The following is a 19,172-nucleotide window of genomic DNA, read 5'->3' as shown; positions in this document are numbered from 1 at the left end:
CATCAGTTCTCACAGAACACAACAATAATAAATAACACAATAATATTTACGTGTTCAACAAAGTACGAAGTAGAGAAATTTGATAGGGGTTCTAGTTTAAGTCTATGGAAGATTAGGATGAAATCGTTCGTGGCGTTACAAGGGTTATGGAAGGCAATTGATGAGGATTTTCCTAAATAGATGAAAGAGACAGAGAAGGCAGACCTGAAGGAGAGGGCTTTGAGTGCAATCTTCATGAGCGTTACAGATAGCGTTCTTCGGGAAATTGCTGAAGAAACTTCTGCAGCAATGGCATGGAAGAAGTTGGAAGATCTGCATTCTAAGAAATCGCTGACAAACCGCCTCTACTTGAAAAAGAGGTTATACAATCTCCGTATAAATGAAGGTACACCTGTTAAAACTCACATTGATGAGTTTAATTCAATTATAATGGACCTGAAGAATGTGGATATCAAAATTGAGAGTGGGGATCAGGCCTTGATTGCATTATGTTCTTTACCACCATCTTATGATGCTTTTTTCGATACGCTGTATATGGGAAAGACAGCATTTTACTAGAAGATGTTAGTAATGCACTAAAATCTAAAGAGTTGAAAAAGAGCTCTCCAGATAGCAGAATTGAGGGCGAGGGTCTTGTGATTAGAGAAAGAACACAACAAAAGGACTTTAACAGGAAAAAGTCAACCGCCAGATCAAAGTCTAGAGCAAGGAAGCGACATTGTTATGGGTGCAGGGAGCAAGATCACTACAAGAGAGATTGTCCTAAGCTGGAGGAGAAAAGAGGGAAGCAAGAAATAGATAATTCGGCAAATATTGTTGAAACTGCAATAATTCTGATGATAGTGACTATGTAGGGGAAGTATGTGCTGTGAGTTCTAGTCATGGGTAGAATTGTTGGGTTCTTGATTCTGGTGCTACTTTCCACATGTGTCCACACAAGAATTGGTTTGCAACTTACAAGCAAATAAGTGGGGCTGTCTACATGGGAGATGATAATCCATTACCAGTAGAGGGGGTTGGTAACATCAAATTGAGAATGTTCGACGGAATTATCAGAAACATTGAGTGTTGGCATGTTCCTTGGATAAAGAGAAATTTGATTTCTCTTTCGACTTTGGATGATCAAGGGTATAAATTTCACTCCGAGAATGGAATACTTAATGTGTGTAAAGGCTCCATGGTACTCATGAAGGGTAAACTGCATTCTAAATTGTATCATCTTCAGGCCAGTGTAGTTGAAGGGGAAGCTGTTGTAGCTTCTGGGAAAAGTGATCTGAATCAGTCTCAGTTGTGGCACTTGCGACTTGGCCATGTGAGTGATAATGGATTGTCTTTGTTGAGTAAACAGAATTTGCTGAATGGGTACAAAAATCAAGTTTTGAATTTTTGTGAGCATTGTGTGTTTGGTAAACAGACAAGGGTAAAGTTAGCAAGAAAGCCGAGCACAAGACCAGAGACAAGTTAGATTAAATACACTCAGACTTGTCGGGTCCAAACAGAGTTCCCTCCAAGAATGGTGCTAGGTATTTTGTGACTTTGATTGATGATTACTCAAGGATGGTGTGGGTGTATTTTTTGAAAACAAAAGATGAGGCATTGTCGACATTTATTAAATGGAAGACGATGGTTGAGAGGTAGACGGAAAGAAAAGTTAAGTGTCTTCGAACTGACAATGGGTTGAAATTTTGCAATTCTGAGTGCGATAATTTCTGTAGCAGAGAGGGCATAGTTAGACACTGCACTTGTGTCGGAACACCACAGCAAAATAGTGTTGCAGAACGTATGAATAGAACGCTTTGTGATAGGGCACGAAGTATGCTTTCACACTCATGTGTTAGCAAAGATTTTTGGGCTGAAGCAATCAATACAGCTTGTTATTTGGTCAACAAATCTCCATCCACAGCTATTGAGTTCAAAACTCCTTTTGAGATATGGTCCGGTTCGCCTGCTGATTATTCAAATTTAAGGATATTTGGTTGTCTTGCTTATGCTCATGTGAGGGATGGAAAACTTGAGCCGAGGGCAAAGAAGTGCATATTTCTAGGGTATGCAACTGGAGTGAAAGGTTATAGATTGTGGTACACAGATCAAAAGACTCCAGGGCTAATTATTAGTAGGGATGTAACATTCAATGAATCTGCCTCACTGGACAATCAGAGGGAGAAGGCAATAGCAGAAACAGATCGTGGTGTCAGTGACCGCATAGAGCTAGAAATTGAATCTCCACTAGCTCAACCCAGTAGTTCTAATGTAGAGGAAGTGGAGGAGGTGCAAAATATTGATCAAAATGATAATGTTAATGCATCTGCGCAACAACAACCATATAGCATTACAACAGGCAGAGAGAAGAGAGTGATCAACCGACCGCAAAGGTTTGCAAACGTAGTTGATGGGAATCTTCTTGGATATACGAATCTTGTGGGATTTGCTTTGGCAGTTGCAGAAACCATTGATGCGTTTGAGTGTTATAACTATCCAGAAGCTATTTCGGGTATCGAACCAAATCGACGGATTAGTGTTATGGCTGAAGAGATTAAGTCTCTTAACAAGTTTAGGCGTTGCCTAGACTTGGTTGATGTGTGCGACAATGGGTAGAGCCCTTGCGAGGGCTGAGTGCAAGGTAGAGAGACGTTGTTCCTGTTGATGAAGAAAATTCAAGCCAAGGGAAAGATTTGTTATATGTGGCTTGAATTATTTTCTTGTATTTTTAGGAAACCATAATCCCTATAGGTTTAGGAAAACCCATTGTCCTAATAGATTTGGGAAAGGAAAACCTATAGTCCTTGTCAAATTGGGAAACCTTTCTCTTATATGTTTGGGACCTTTTGAGATCTATATATAGAGGTTTTAATTGGGGATCCTAGAGATTGTGCTATGCTTTTCTTTTCATTCATAGTGGAAAACTCTCTCTGCTTTTGCCCCGAAGATTAGACTTAGCCGAACCTCGTTAAATCCTTGTGTTGAATTTTCTTCTCTATTTGCTTTGTGTGTGATTGTGCTAATTAACCCACGATATTCCGCAACAGGATCAAACAATTCTGGTTCTTTTAAATTCTTGCACTGGCTATGGTAAAATTACTCAATACAGATACCAATACATATATCCAGCATTTGCAATTAATACTTAGCTTGTAAAAAGCTTGCTATTCTATTGCCACTGTATTGTATTTGTAGGTGAGGGCAAATACCCCAAACAACAATGAAAACTCAGCCTGAAAACTAAGGCTGATGGTTGGCATGGAAATGGTATATATATCTACAGAAAGACTTGCAAAAAATCTCATTTTTAAGGGGAATTCATAGTAGACATGCATGCTGCTACAAGCTTCCCTGCCAATGGACTGAACTCGACTTCGGCCTGGTGTTGCATGTACAGAACTTATATTTTCTTCAACAAACTCAATGTCCATATCAGTAGCATTACTAAACAATCATCCATCAGCTCTACTCGTCTGTTCGATCAACGACTGTCTCACCTCAACTACATACAGGACTAGTGTCTGATAATCCTGAGATTCTTGTAGCAGGAAGTCAGCAAGCAGCTGCGGATGAATTGGGGTTGCTCGAGATATCTACTTGCAAAATTTCTCTTATCCTGATCCAAATGCTGTACCCTAAGTTTATAAGAACCCGAGAGTACGCTTCCATGATTAAATGCCCAATGTCCTAGAATAATACAGAAAGAACAAGGATTATCACAATCTTATTGAGCACTTTGTTATGGCATAACTTCTTCTAAACAGACTCTTACATCATAGAAGAAGAGATACATACAAAACCTTAAGGTAATTTAAGGGTGAAACAATTATCCGGAAAGATATAGTTATCCTCTATTGTCGGATGATTTATGGATTATGCAAATGACAAGCTGAAATGAGTCCTTAACTGAAACGGAGAAACTTTTCTGCTGATAAGTGAACCATACAATCACCTTTATTATTTGCTTTTTAACAAATTTTACTAGTGGCGATACGATTCTCACCGTGCCATACTGGATTTTTGTGACATTGAGGAATGTCTGAGGAAGGTTAGGATATTTAATTTTGAGCTGCTGCAGAAGAGCTTCTGCTTGGCTCAATAAGACCTCCAATTTGTCTAGCTCAGATATTGGATCTTTTACGAAAGACCAAGGTCTTCGGACTGGAGACTTTCCACTAGCTTGATCAGTTATTCTTTCTTTCCATGCAAGAATTGCTCCCTCTAACCTGTTAACAACTTCAAGTGCACTGTTTTCAGATCTCAAGTTCAAGGAATCGAACATTTCCTCAGCAGAGGTTGATTCTGCGGTCAGGATTCTATAAAGGTCCTCGCCGAGGCTTTCCCTCCCAGACTGCAAGAATGAATGGATCAAATTTAGCAAATTTCAACAAATTAAATACTCAATAGCAAAGGATTTGAGTTATATACGTTGTGTAAATTTCCTTTACATTATTAGTGTAGTTTAATATATGTGATAGTACGTTAGTTACCATATCTAGTTATAAATGCTTATCAAGAGATTTACTTGTAATTAATTACCTTATAAGTAACCTGATTGTGTGAATATATTTTACAGTGTCGGTGCATAAAACTTAAACTCAACAGCAAATAGCTTTAGGGAGAACTCTCTCTTGCCTTTGGAAGTGCATCCTTGATAACTGATGGAACCGGCATTTCAGCTAAGATGTTTTCATTAATAGCTTTTGCTGCCTTGAATATTTGATTGGCCAATTTTCCCTGATTCACCAATCTCTTTCTTTCAGTGTCAGAGAGCCCAGCGATGGGTACCTTGGGTGAAGGAAGGCACCACCTTGTGCTCTTTTCTTCTCCTCGACTACTCACTTCCGTATACCAAAACTCAGTATTAACCATTGAATCCAGCATTCCCTATCAATTTGAGATCGAAAGAAACTTTGAGAAAGTGGACCAAGTCGATGCAGAAACAAAGTGGTCGAACATTATAGGATTTAAGAGACCACCTACAAGAAGCATGGAATCCAATTTCTGAAGTGCTGGAAGATTCATATGGATGTCTGCACGAGCTTTTGGTGTCATTATCTGCTCGAACGAGAAGTGGAACTCACTATATCGTTTTTATATTAAGAAATAAATTGGTTGTTATTAGAAAGTCATAGTTACCTCCAACCTCTGGCCATTAGAACCACTTTGTTTTGCAGGAACAAACTCAATCATATGTTTGGTAGGTGAGAGCAGCCAATCCATTTCCCCTTGCCATTTCCTCTTCCTTTCCTCTGCAAGTGGCTCCAATTTCCACAACTCTCCAAACACAGATGCTTTAAATCCAGAAGTAGTATTACAGATCAGGAAAATTGCATCATGAAAATCACAGCAAAGTAGAAAATACAACAATAAAGGCTTAGGAGAAGCTGAGCTAATGCGTTATGAGGTGTAACATTCTTTTAAACGCTATACTTGTGCTTTTTATTTGATAATTTTATTTTGAATTTTTATCAGATCTCAGATTGTAAAGCTTATGCTATTTTTCATCCTTACTAGTTTATAGTAGAATCTGGAGAATATGATTCTGCTGTTTAAAAATCTTTACGATATAGTGAAATTAGTACTCCTGTTTGTTCTTTGAATCCTCTCCGTTGCTGTTAGTAAAGCAGTTGGGCAGCCAATTCTTTTCAGCAAAGGTAGTATATAGGAGAGAAAATCATACTTAATTCCTCGTTACAAAAACTTTAGAGAAGAAAAAGGAGTAAACTTGTGATACCTTCACTAATAAAATCCCCTAGCAAATCATTTTTTAAAAACATTGAATTATATATGGGTGAATGGAACTTCTTGAGCACTCTTGTTAGGCATCAGCACTCCTAATCTCTCGCATATATCATATTGAAGCTCTATTCTACGGATTAAGACCTGGATGATACTCAAAAAACTACTATAAGAACCTTATTAAGTATCAGAATATTGAAGACTAAAATCGTTAATAGTTGGCGTGAATCAGCTCTGAGTTGTAGAAGATGTAACACTAGAATTCAGGGTCACTTCATCAGAGAAAAAAATTGGTAAAATGATATTGATAGATAAAGAAGTAACAACTAAATACCAGCAAGATTTGTAATGGCATTGGACAATGCTAAAGCAGTCGAAACTCCATTGCTTCCTCCCGTCACATCCTCACCAAGCAACAATTTTGCAAATTTGTCTTTCATTGTTTCCACATCTGAAAAAGCAGGTTTTTCTTTCACATAGAAATTCCCATTGTCATATGATCCCTGATCGTCCCTCTTCCTCGTTGTCCATTGAGAGGAGAATGATTCAAAAGCATTGTTGCTGGAAGAGCTGCTTGAGTCATCATCATTTAAGGAATCTGTAACACCCTCATCACCTCTACTAGTCGCGCTTTCATTGTCATAAGATTGACAGTTCCGTATGCAGCTCTCGAGGCCATCATATGTTGTAATTCCTGAAAATTTTCTTTTCAATTTTTAGTCAGATATATGCAGGTTAATTAAAAGGGGCTTAAATTTGCATCTATAAAAATAAGATTATTATGGTTTCTTTTGTGTGTGTGTGAAGTTGGTCAGAGATCTTAGTCTGAGCAAATATGTTGGTTATAAATAGATCGTACAAAATACTACTAACTTGAGGTGTTAATTGCAAAGAGTCAGAAAGAATTGATACAACAAATACGAGTCCGGAACCAAAATGTGGTTCTTTTGAACACAAAAAACCAAAAAATGTGGGGTAAAAACCGGTGACCAAAATATGTATAAAGCCTTAGCTAGAGGCGCTATACCTTAACGGTCGTTTGCCCAGTTAAGTATAGCGCCTTAGCTAAAGGCGCAATATATATAAAGCCTTAACGTACCGCACTATATATATTATGTGGGTCCACCAATAATTCTTCTGAGCTTAACTGACATAACAATAATTCAACTAGGTATACCGCCTTAAGCTAAGGCGTTACACCTCAAATAATTGTACCCCTTGGACTGGTTTTTGCCTAATTTAAAAAGGTTAAGGATTTTGTAAAAATCCATTCATAAACATTTTAAGTCTTTTGAAATATTTCTTCGTTAAGTTATTTTGCATTTTGTCATAATGTCTGAAGGGGGTAAGGTTCATGTTAAGTTGCCACTTACAATAGAGTACAATATATAGGTATCGTTGTTATGCAAAAAAATGAGTGTGAGCAAACATTCGGTGAATATTAAGTTAACCGGAAGATATCCGTATTCTGTGACTCCGCAAGGGGTTGCTCTAAGAGATTTTTTGAGGACTCCAGATGAATACAGGGAATTTCTTGTGATAAAACTATTGGAAATGTACGTCAAGGCTGAAGACGTCCGCAATAATAAGGTTGCGCAAAGTAGGGATATCCCTCAATCATCGGGTGGTTATTTTGGAGAAGTTTTAGCTGAAAGAGTCTGGCATGATCTAAACTTATCTCCACGGGCGAATGAGGAGCGAGAAAATAATTTGTCTCCTAGTTTACATGATCCACAATCCGAGTGGTAAACTTCAATTTTCCTTTGTGTTAAGATGTATATTTTTATGTATTGTATTAACAGTCATATATCCACAGGGGATACCGGCCATATATGAATTTTACAAGTTATGAACCAACGCCCACTTGGAATATGCCTAGTTTTGGATCATGGTGGTCTATCCGGGAGTCATCATCAATAGGATAATGTCCACCATGGGATATCAACACATTATGATTTGTAAGTGAATATATAAAGTTTGAATCAATTTGAGTAACTCATTATTTTATTAGTTGTGCAGTGAAAACGAGCAACTTGAAGGTACTGTCCTTACTCAATTTCCCGAAGACGACATATTTAATCGGGATTTGGCAGATGCGTTGAGTAAGGAAGAGAAAAGTGATTACGACAACAATGCCGATGAGTCTGGAGATGACACACCCTTCCCTAATGAGGGTGATGATGGGAAGAGAAGGTTGGACCTGATTTAACGAGGGAGCATGCTCCACCTCCCGTTAGACCAAGAGTGTACGAGTCCCACGTGCCGTTTCATTCAAGGGAGACTCCCTACCTTGATCGTTTTCCAAGTATGGCGGATGCCCTCACAAGGGATATTGATGAAATTCGGACAGCAATGTGGGATGAATCTAGAACAACGATGCTGTCAAAGGGCATGTTTTTTCCTCATAAAGCGCGCCTAAGCAGGGCGGTGCGAATGTACAGCGTAAAAAAGTGTCGTGAGATGATGGTAGTAGAGTCATCTCCGGAAGTATACGAGGTTATTTACCATAGATAGTTTGCGGATTGTTATTGGATGGTGCATGCGAGGAAGAAGAAAACAAATATGTGGGTAAATACATTGGCACCCACAATTGTGAAATGGACACATTCAGTGGGAATCACTTTAACTTGGATGTTGACTTGATTTCTCTTGTCTTGATTCCACATATTGAAGCGTCCATAAGGTACAAGATCAAAAAGTGTATAACATCTGTCCACTAGGAATATGGGTGTACCATTACCAAAAGAAAGGCATTTCTCGGGCGCAAACGTGCGTTTGAAATTGTTTATATGGCCGCATTGCAACACTTCAACCCTGGGACTGTTGTTGAATGGAAGCTTTTGCGGAGTCTAGGAATACAAGAACATATATGTGTTCTGGCATTTAAACCAGCAATTAATGGTTTTGTGCATTGCCGGCCGGTAATATCCATAGACGGCACTCATGTTTATGGAAAGTATGATATTAAGTTGATGATCGTCATTGCAGTAGATGCTAATGGAAGTATATTTCCCCTAGCTTTGCTATTTGTGCCAATGAAAGCCAAGAGACGTGGACACTATTTTTGAACCACGTTGTCAGACAATGTTCAGGTATTTGTCTAATATCTTATCGGCATGTCGATATTTTAACTTGTGTACAAAATTCGCCTGCATGGCAGGAACCGTATGCCTACCACTGTTACTGTTTGAGGCACCTGAAGGCCATTTCCGGAAAGCATATCCCAACAAGGACTTGCATGATTTAATGTGGATGGCTGCAACAGATCACCAAGAGTGTAAATTGAGGAGGCGCATGGAGTAGATCAGGTAGGAAGACGAAGGAGCCTATCGTTGGTTGATAATACATGAGCTTGACAAGTGTACATTGTATGCGGATGGTGGCAGAAGATAGGGAGTTCTGAAAACAAATGTGTCAGAGTCTTTCAACGGAGAAGTCTGCACGTGATTGCATGTCACCGCCATGGTGCGAATGTCATTCAAGCAAATGGCGGAGAGGTTTATTGAAAGGGCTAGAGGTGCAGCGTCATTGATGGAAAGGGGTGTTGAATTTATGCCAATACCAATGAAAAGATTTGAGAAATACGGCAGGAGAGCACATTGGCATTCATATTTACAATATTATAATGAGCGAAATATTTTTGAAGTTCGCACCGCTATCCATCAAAACCGGGGGAATAATACATACACCGTAAATGAAGCCATAAGGTTATGCTCTTGTGGGAAAATGTCCATCTACCACATGTCGTGCTCACATGCCATGAAGTGCTTTCAATATACGTTCGCGGCAACTAACTACGTTGATAAAGAATATAGTGTTGCTGCATACTTAAACACCTATAGTTGGCAGTTGCAGCATTGGGTGCTGAGCAAAGTGGACGTTGATAAAGAATATAGTGTTACTCAACACTCACTGGCTGCCTATAGGTGTTTAAGTATGCAGCAACACTATATTCATTATCAACGTAGCTGGTTGCCGCGAAACCTGTATGTTGAAAGCATTTCATGGCATGTAAGCAAGGCATGTAGTAGATGGACCATTTCCCACAAGAGCATAACCTTCTGGCTTCATTTACGGTATGTGTATTATTCCCCCGGCTTTGATGGATAGCGGTGCGAACTTCAAAAATATTTCGCTCGTTACAATACTGTAAATATGAATGCCAATGTGGTCGCCTCCTATATTTCTCAAATCTTTTCATTGGTATTGGCATAAATTCAATACCCCTCTCCATCAATGACGATGCACCTCTAGCCATTTCAACAAACCTCTCTGCCATCTGCTTGAATGACATCCGCACCATGGCAGTGACATGCAATCCACGTGTAGACTTTAATAACCCGTTGAAAGACTCTGACACATTTGTAGTCAGAATTCCCCATCTTCTGCCACTATCCGCATGTAATGTCCACTTGTCAAGCTCATGTCTTATCAAGCAACGATAGGCTCCTTCGCCTTCATGCCTAATCGATTCCATGCGCCTCCTTAATTTACACTCTTGGTGATCTGTTGCAGCCATCCACATTAAATCATGCAAGTCCTTGTTGGGATATGCTTTCTGGAAATTGGCCTTCAGGTGCCTCACACAGTAACGGTGGTAGGCATACGGTTCCTGCCATGCAGACAAATTCTGTATAGAACTCAAAATACTGCCATGCCGATCAGATATTAGACAAATACCTGAACGTTGTCTGACAACGTGCTCCTTCAAGTGGTTCAAAAATAGTGTCCACGTCTCTTGGCTTTCATTGGCACAAATAGCAAAAGCTAGGGAAGATATACTTCCATTAGCATCTACTGTAACAGCGATCAACAACTTCATACCATACTTTCCATAAATATGAGTGTCGTCTATGGATATTACCGGCCGGCAATGCACAAAGCCATCAATTGCTGGTTTAAATGCCAAGAACACATATCTGAATATATGTTCTGGTATTCCCGGACTCAATCTTCCATTCAACAATAGTACCGGGTTTAAAGTTTTGCAGTGCGGCCATGTACTTGGGTAGAGATGCGAAAGAGTTATCCCAGTTACCATAAACAATTTCAAACACACATTTGTGCCCGAGAAATGCATTTCTTTTGGTAATGGTACACTCATATTCCTGGTGGACAGATGTTATACACTCTTTGATTTTATATCTTATGGATGCTTCAATGTGTGGAATCAAAATAAGAGAAATCAAGTCAACATCCAAGTCAAAGTGATTCCCACTAAATGTGTCCATTTCACAATTGTGGGTGCCAATGTATTCACTCTGCTACCATCATCTCATAACACTTTTTTTACGACGTACATTCCCACCGCCCTGCTTAGGCGCGCTTTATCAGGAAACAACATGCCCTTTGACAGCACCGTTGCTCTAGATTCATCCCACATTGTTGTTCGAATTTCATCAATATCCCTTGTGAGGGCATCCGGAATACTTGGCAAATGATCAAGGTAGGAAATCTCCCTTGAATGAAACGGCACGTGGGACTCGTACACTCTTGGTCTAACGGGAAGTGGAGCATGCTCCCTCGTCAAATCACGTTCAACATTCTCTTCCTCCTCATCATCACTCTCATCAGGGAAGGGTGTGTCATTTCCAGACTCATTGGCATTGTTATCATAATCACTATTCTCTTCCTGACTCTGCGCATCTGCCAGATCCCGATTAAATATGTCGTCTTCGAGAAATTGAGTAAAGACAGGGCCTTCAAGTTGCTCATTTTCACTGCACAACCAATAAAATAATGAGTTACTCAAATTGATCCAAACTTTACGTATAACTTTATATATTCACTTATAAATCATAATGTGTTGATATCTCATGATGGACATTATCCTGTTGATAATGACTCCCGGATAGACCACCATGATCTAACATATCAAAATTAGGCATGTTCCAAGTGGGCGTTGCTTCATAACTTGTAAAATTCATATCTAGTCGGTATCCCCTGTGGATATATAATTGTTAATACAAATTCAATACATAAAATTATACATCTTAACACAAAGGAAAATTGATGTTTACCACTCGGATTGTGTATCATGTAAATTAGGGGACAAATTATTTCCTCGCTCATTCGCCCGTGAAGATAAGTTTAGATCATGCCAAACTCTTTCACCCGAAACCTGTTCGGCTAAAACTGCTCTAAAATAACCACCCGATAGTTGAGGGATATCCCTACTTTGCGCAACCTCATTATTGCGAACGTCTTCAGCCTTGACGTACATTTCCAACAGTTTTATCACAAGAAATTCCCGGTATTCATCCTAAGTCCTCAAAAAATCTCTCAGAGTTTCATTGTCTTCGATGTTAAACTCAGCATAACAAGCAACCCCTTGCAGAGTCACAGAATACGGATATCTTCCGGTTAATTTAATATTCACTGAACGTTTGCTCACACTCAGTTTTTTACATAACAACAATATCAATGTATCGTACTCCATTGTAAGTGCTAACTTAACATGACACCGTGGAGATAAACTATAGCCTACTGAGTTATTCGCCACCACAACCTCATCCCCCCCTCCCCCCCCAATATAATGAAACCCTAATTCTTCGCTTTTCAGACATCATGATAAAATGCAAAATAACTTAACGAAGAATATTTCAGAAGATTTGAAAATGTTTATGAATGGATTTTTATAAAATCCTTAACCTCTTTAAATAAGGCAAAAATCATTCCGAGGGGTACAATTAATTGAGGTATAGCGCCTTAGCTTAAGGCGCTATACCCAGTTGAATTATTGTTATGTCTGTTAAGCCCAGAAGAATAATTGTTGGGCCCACATAATATATATAACACGGTACGTTAAGGCTTTTATATATAGCGCATTTAGCTAAGGCGCTATACTTAACTGGGCAAATGGTCGTTAAGGTATAGCGCCTTTAGCTAAGGCTTTATACATATTTTGATCACCAATTTTTTTCTACACATTTTGGTTCTTTGAATCCAAAAGAACCACATTTTGGTTCCGAACTCCAACAAATACAAGTTAAATGACTTCTCTGTGAAATACTTTAACTAAGTTGAATCCCCAACGGGCAGTAAATATAAAAAATGGCTCTATTATTCTGTGGATAATAGGCTCAACGTTCTACATTCTCTACTTTAATATACTATACTTGCTTCTCCAACAAAATTCAAACTTATGACGTGTGCCTATCACACATCATGTACTGTACTACATTTTATTGTTTCACTAGTATAACAGAGAAACCACATATAGCACTAGTTTCAGTTTTAATTTCCTTTTCCATATTGAAGACTATGTGGCGTATGGTTGTTGGTCAACTAGTTATTTCAATTTTAAACAACATATTGTCTGTCACTCGATAAGCTTGAAGAGTATAATGGAGGTAAATTCCAGCACTTCAGGTATAATAGAAATCAATGGAACTTCACGGTATCATCCAAATGATCTCATGACATACCAAGACAAATATACGATTATGCAATTTAAGTTTTCTGACATTATCTTTATTAGCATTGTGATTGAAAAGAAAAAAAATGGATTCTTGAAATATTTCGAGACCCATAAAAACAAAATATTTCATTTTGATTAATCTAGTCATTGCAAAATGAACTATTTCATTGACATATACAAGAATAAGTAATAGCCATTCAAATTTTGCAAAAAAATGGCGAAGTGGTAATCAAGTGTTGTTGAAAATATGCGAATAGTCCCATTCTTTATAGTTATTTTTTATTTATTTTGATGAATACACTTTTTGTGATGTTTATGTTTTAATTAAATAAAAATTTGAAGCAACAAAGAGATATAAACACAAATCATTAAAACCTCCTTCAAGGAAGGTGAGAAGATGCTAATATTCAATAATTGACTTGAGACTCCAGAAAATTTTAAAAAGTCAAGCATGTTTGATCAAACATTTGTCTATGCATAATTCATGAAAACCAGAAAATGTGATGATAATTTAACGAGAATTCTTATATATAGTGTATAAGCGTGAAAATTTGACATTTCTCTGTCATCAAGGGAAAAGAATCTCCCCACTATTTAAGGAGAAAAAGATTGAGAATTAAATAAATGTAAATCCAAATACGTGTTGATAAGAAATTGGACCGGAAACACCTACTTTTTTTTTGTTCGACATGTGCGAATCTACTTTCTTCTTTTAAAAACAAAAATATTCAACAAATACCCATTTTATTACAAAAGCAACAGTTGAGTTTGCAAAATTCTAAATAAACGCCACTCTAGTTTTTTTTTTTTTTTAAGGTGTTAATGCTTTAGAATAGAAACAAAAAGACCACGAATAGACCAAACTGGAAAAAGAATCCCCAAAGTAAAAGTTTTGATGCAAATATAAAAAAGTTGAGAAGACTCTCCAAAAGGAAAGTCCTGTAGACAACGACTGCTTTGTCCTCATAGTTACTTGAATGCTTCATGAAATAATAGTTAGGTCCACTATTTTACCAATCAGACAATACATACAAACCACGAGAACTCCCAAGCTCTCTCTACCACTGCGGCATTTATGACAAAAATAAATGTCGTTATAGTGCGATCTGCACACTACTCCTCCGGTTCAAAATAAGTGATTTTCTGGCATTTTTTTTGTCCAAAATAAGTAATTTTTACAGATTTCAAGAGAGCATTATTTTTTTTTTCTATATTGCCCCTGGAGTAAATGTTGTTGGAATATGTATTATTAGAGTGTTTATTCCCAATGCAATTGAATTCTTCCATATGATCAGATTCACGTTTCCACTTCTCTAGTTCTTTACTCTTCAACTATGGCATACTCACAGTTTACATCAGATTATACAACATCAGATTCACGTTTCCACTTCTTTAGGAGTATAAAACTTGATTATTTCATCTCCTAAAACTCATGTTTTTGTGAAGTAAAAATGGAGAGGCAATATGAGAGGGATGATCAAGACTCCATAAATTTTGAATTTGAAGGCTCAATCAAAATATAAGAGAATTCTTGGTGGGAAATGTTGAAATTTTTGGCTCCATTTTATATTTTGTTGATATTTTAAAACTAAAATTTTAGACAAATTGAAATTCTTGCTGAAAATTTGAAACCATTGTTCAAGCGTTGCTTCGTCTGACAAATTGAGATCATTGCTAATCATGAGTGTTCTGCCGTTGCGTCTTCCATTTGCAGCAATCAATGTTTAGTGAGAGTTGAGAATAATCACGTCCCAAATACCAAAATGGATAGCAAAGGATAGTATGGTCATTTTCACTAATAATTAATGTTAAAAGGTAATTTTCTTAATTTGTATGAAAATACTCAGAAAATCACTTATTTTGGACCGGAGGGAGTAATATGGAAGATTCTTCCCCTCTTTCCATTTATAAAACTTTATAGAAAGTAGACAATAAAATTTGGAAGTGTAGCTCCTCACATGTGACTTTTAAATAAGTTCAAAATATACCTACCATATGATGGGTCCCACATAAGATTCTTTTTCCTCGTGTAATTTCAAGACATAGATGCTCTACATTGGTTGTTAAATTTCTTGAATATAATAAGCATCCACATATAACTAACATGCCAATATTTTTAATTATATTGGTATAAGATTGTCTTAAATGGAGCGACGTGAAACTATATAACCAATTTCAACTTGTTTAGTGTTACTAATACATAATAATAATTGTTACTCCTAGAACAAACATGTAAATGTCTTACATTCTAGAATCATCAGGCTCGCAGAAGTCAAGAAAGTTACACTAATTAATGAGGTGTCCGGTGAGTCTAATTTTATTGAAATTCTTAATCAATATGTTAGCATTCACTTGTGGAAAAGAATAGTACTCCTCATTTTGTGCAAAGACACCTGCAGAGTTCACTAAGTATTGGTTATTTTTCTTAAGTACTTATATTTGTAAATCTTCAAAATAATACTAAGTCAATATTTTAATGTGTGTGTATGTAAGTACAATCATACCTCACTATGATAGCATCCCTATATAACAACTATTCGCTATAAAAGCTAAGTTTTTCTCAGAACCGATTTTTATGTTATGTTATAATATATGTCCTTTATAACAACACTTCACTATATATATATATATATATATAGAAAGGTTTGACTGTACTAATTTTATAGCCACTGCCAACTCCCACAAAGTAGTAGTAGGTATGATGGTTTTCAGCATTGATTGATTAAAAAAAGTCTTGGATTTGCCTCAATTATAGGAAGGGAGAATCACCATGTAACACCCTAAAAACAAATAATAAGAAGGAGAGAAGGGGGAATCTCACTCTCTTGTTCAGCAAAGTCAATGCTAAACTCTCTGATTCTTGTGCAGCAGGCTAATGTCCGTCTCATGATCACCATACTTGATTAATATTGCCCAAAATGTGCCTCAAATATTAGAGGACCTAGTAAGCCATTTGCAGCCATCAATACTCCTGCATTACAAAGCCTGAAATATAAGATGCAGTTGAAATTGACAAAACGTGGAAAATAGAAGTTAATGCTACTAGATCTAAAAGTTTCAAAAGTTGAGGCAAAAAAGTTACTATATATGTGTGCCATTTTGTTCACGTTCAGTATTTATATCAAACCGATAAATGCCAGATATATATTTTGAGTCTTGCCATATAATACATTATTATTATTTAACCATAATTAAATGATGTGTATTCTCACCTTAGTTTGTAACTCCTAGGGGTCGTTTGGTATCTGGGATAAGGATACTAATCCCATAATAGAATATGAAATTATATTTATTTCATGTTTGGTTATGAGTATTAGCTAGTGGTGGGATAAATTTTATAACAAAATGAAGAGATTAGCTATCCCATATAGCAGGTGAGACAGCTAATCCCGTGAAATATCCTTATCTATCCGACCTGGTAACCAAACGACCCCTTAAGGTTAAGTTGTTTTATTTGAGATAAACACGGAGATCATGGTAAGTATTCTCCATTCCCCAAAGTGCAACTTCTCCTGGCTATGTTAATCGCAAGATAGACGAATTCAATATGAAAATTTGCTCCATTTCCAAATATAGGAATTTGATGCAGCTACCGGGTTCGAACCCGGCAACGACGTTATCATTTATGGTTATACTTTTTCTGGATAGCTAAATGTGTTTGTTTTAGCTGTGGTTTAATTTGTAAATATATACTTTGGTGATTAATAAAATTAGTTTAGTTGCCAAAAAAGATTGATGCAGCCAGAATTTTCGGACACCGAAAAAAAAAATAAAAAAATAAAGTGTTAATTGGAGTTTTGATTTGCTCCAGAAACCACTGAAAGCTCAACCCATATAGTCCCAGAAGGAACATAAATGGAGCAACAGAACCCAAAAACCAACAAATCTAAATATCAGATAGACTATAACACCCCCGGTCCATTTTTTAAGTGATTTTTTGGCTCTTTTTTAGTGGTTCACAATATTTAATTTTTCCAAATATCATGAAAGAATTAACTTCTTTTTTTTAGAGTTGCCCTTGGACTTAAAAGGAGCTTAAGGAGCTTAGGAGTATTTGTTGTATTTTCAATGAATAAAAGATTAATATGATTAGTTATATTATTAATTAATGCTAAAAAGTAAATTTAATATGTGTGAAAACTGCCAAAAAAAATTTACAGTAGTTTTTTTCTTTTTAATCAATCAGAAAAGTGGTCCCAGAGACCATTTACCGAGCCTCCTACTTAGCTCAGAGCACAATATAGTCACTCACAATCTGATTCCACAATTGTCAAACTCTAGTCTTTGAATGAAAAGTGAAATCAGGGAAAAGGAATCACTTTTTGGTAATCTAAAATTAAGATAATGTAACTTATTATAACATATTAAAGTACACTGATAATATATAAAAAATTACGATTACAGTATGTTAAATGCAGAAAAGAACAAGAGATTGAAAAAGGCTTTGGACTGTTTCAGACGCTTCAGATTTATCGTGATGTGGATTTCACTGATAAAACAGAGAATAACACGTAAAAAATGGAGCTTGTTGTATCTAAAACATTTCCATTCACGAAAATTAGAACAAGAAGCTGACCTCTGTTTATGTATATGATCAAATGAAGCACTTCAATCTTCTAGCATGTAAAAAGGATGGAAATAGACATCATTCAAGATCCCACATTTAGCTTTTCCCACAATTCTTGGTCTGTGAGAAAAGAAAACTTTTTTCTTGTTTTCAAGTATGAAATGGTAGAAAACAATAAATCTTTGGTCTGTAGTCAAAAGAAAGAAACAGTAGCTAAGAGAAGACTGGATATGACTATTCAGAAGGAGGATGAAGTACATGAGATTGGTATTAAAAGCAAATGAGAAGTGACAGAGCAGAGAAGAAAGGGTAATGCGTGTGTGAGGAATGGGGGGAGTATGTGAATATAAAGACATTTATGGTCAGAAGAGAGATACGTGGTGGGGTTAGCTAAGAGGTCGAGGCTAACGTAGTAGGTAATCATTGCTATTTTTTTCTTTCTTTCTACAATTATATATAAAGTTAAAGTGAAATTACATATTGATGTACCGGAAAGAGCTAGTATTTATACGTTTCTTCACTTTGTGCCCACTAGGTAGTTTGACTCGGCTTGAAGTTTAAGAGAAAAGAGAGAAACTTTTGAAACTTATAATTTTAAAAATTTAATGGGTAAAAATTTTGTGGGGTCATGATATTTGTGTGATTATAAATGCTTCCCATTAAAAGATATAATAAGTAAAATAAAAAATTTAAATTTGAATTATTTTCAAATACAGAAATGTGTCATTCTTTTTTAAATGAACTAATAAGAAAAATGTGTTATCTAAATTAAAATGGAAGGAACATTATGGTTAAGAGTTCTTTTAAACAGCTAACTAGGGGTGTTCATAGAAACCCAAAAAAACGAACCAAACCGATCAAAAAAACCGATACTTTTTTGTTTGGTTTGGTTTTGGTTTGGAATTTTAAAAACCGATCAAATTTGGTTTGGTTTTGGTTTTAATCAGAAAAAAAAACAAAAAAAACCGAACCAAACCGACTATAGGAGTAGCTATTTCAAATTTATTATCACACACACACACACACACACACACACANACTTTTAGTATAGTTCTTTACCTTTACATTCAAGTTTGATTAGTAGTTTTCTTTTGTTAAGTGTAAGAATCCATTTCGTGTTAAAAATAATATGTTTTTAATTGAGTCCTTAAATTATTCATCACTATTTGATTCAATTATCATCAATATATCTTGGTAAATAATAGATTTCTCAAAGGGCAATTGATTTGATAGTGTTATGTTGAAAATGTGGCCGTCGGAATATGTGTTTGGTAGTGTATGTCTTATGTTTAAGAAAAAACCGACAAATAACCCCAAAAAACACCGAAAAACCGACAAAATCCGACATAAACCGAATCGAGAAAAAACCGACTTAATTGGTTTGGTTTGGTTCTAATATTTGAAAAACCCGACTTACTTGATTTGGTTTCTTTTTAGGGAAAAACCAATCCAAACCGAACCATG

At 36.5% G+C, this 19,172-nt stretch overlaps 1 pseudogene; it reads right to left on the bottom strand.

The window, feature by feature from the left end:
* Positions 1-3,025: 3,025 nt before the first annotated feature.
* On the bottom strand, positions 3,026-18,045 carry LOC109210202 (annotated as a pseudogene).
* Between the last annotated feature and the right edge of the window lie 1,127 nt (positions 18,046-19,172).

This window comes from Nicotiana attenuata, unplaced genomic scaffold (assembly GCF_001879085.1).
Source record: "Nicotiana attenuata strain UT unplaced genomic scaffold, NIATTr2, whole genome shotgun sequence".
In the NCBI taxonomy this organism is placed as follows: domain Eukaryota; kingdom Viridiplantae; phylum Streptophyta; class Magnoliopsida; order Solanales; family Solanaceae; genus Nicotiana; species Nicotiana attenuata.
The sequence above is the reverse complement of the archived record's forward strand: the minus strand, read 5'-3'. Positions and strand labels throughout refer to the sequence as shown.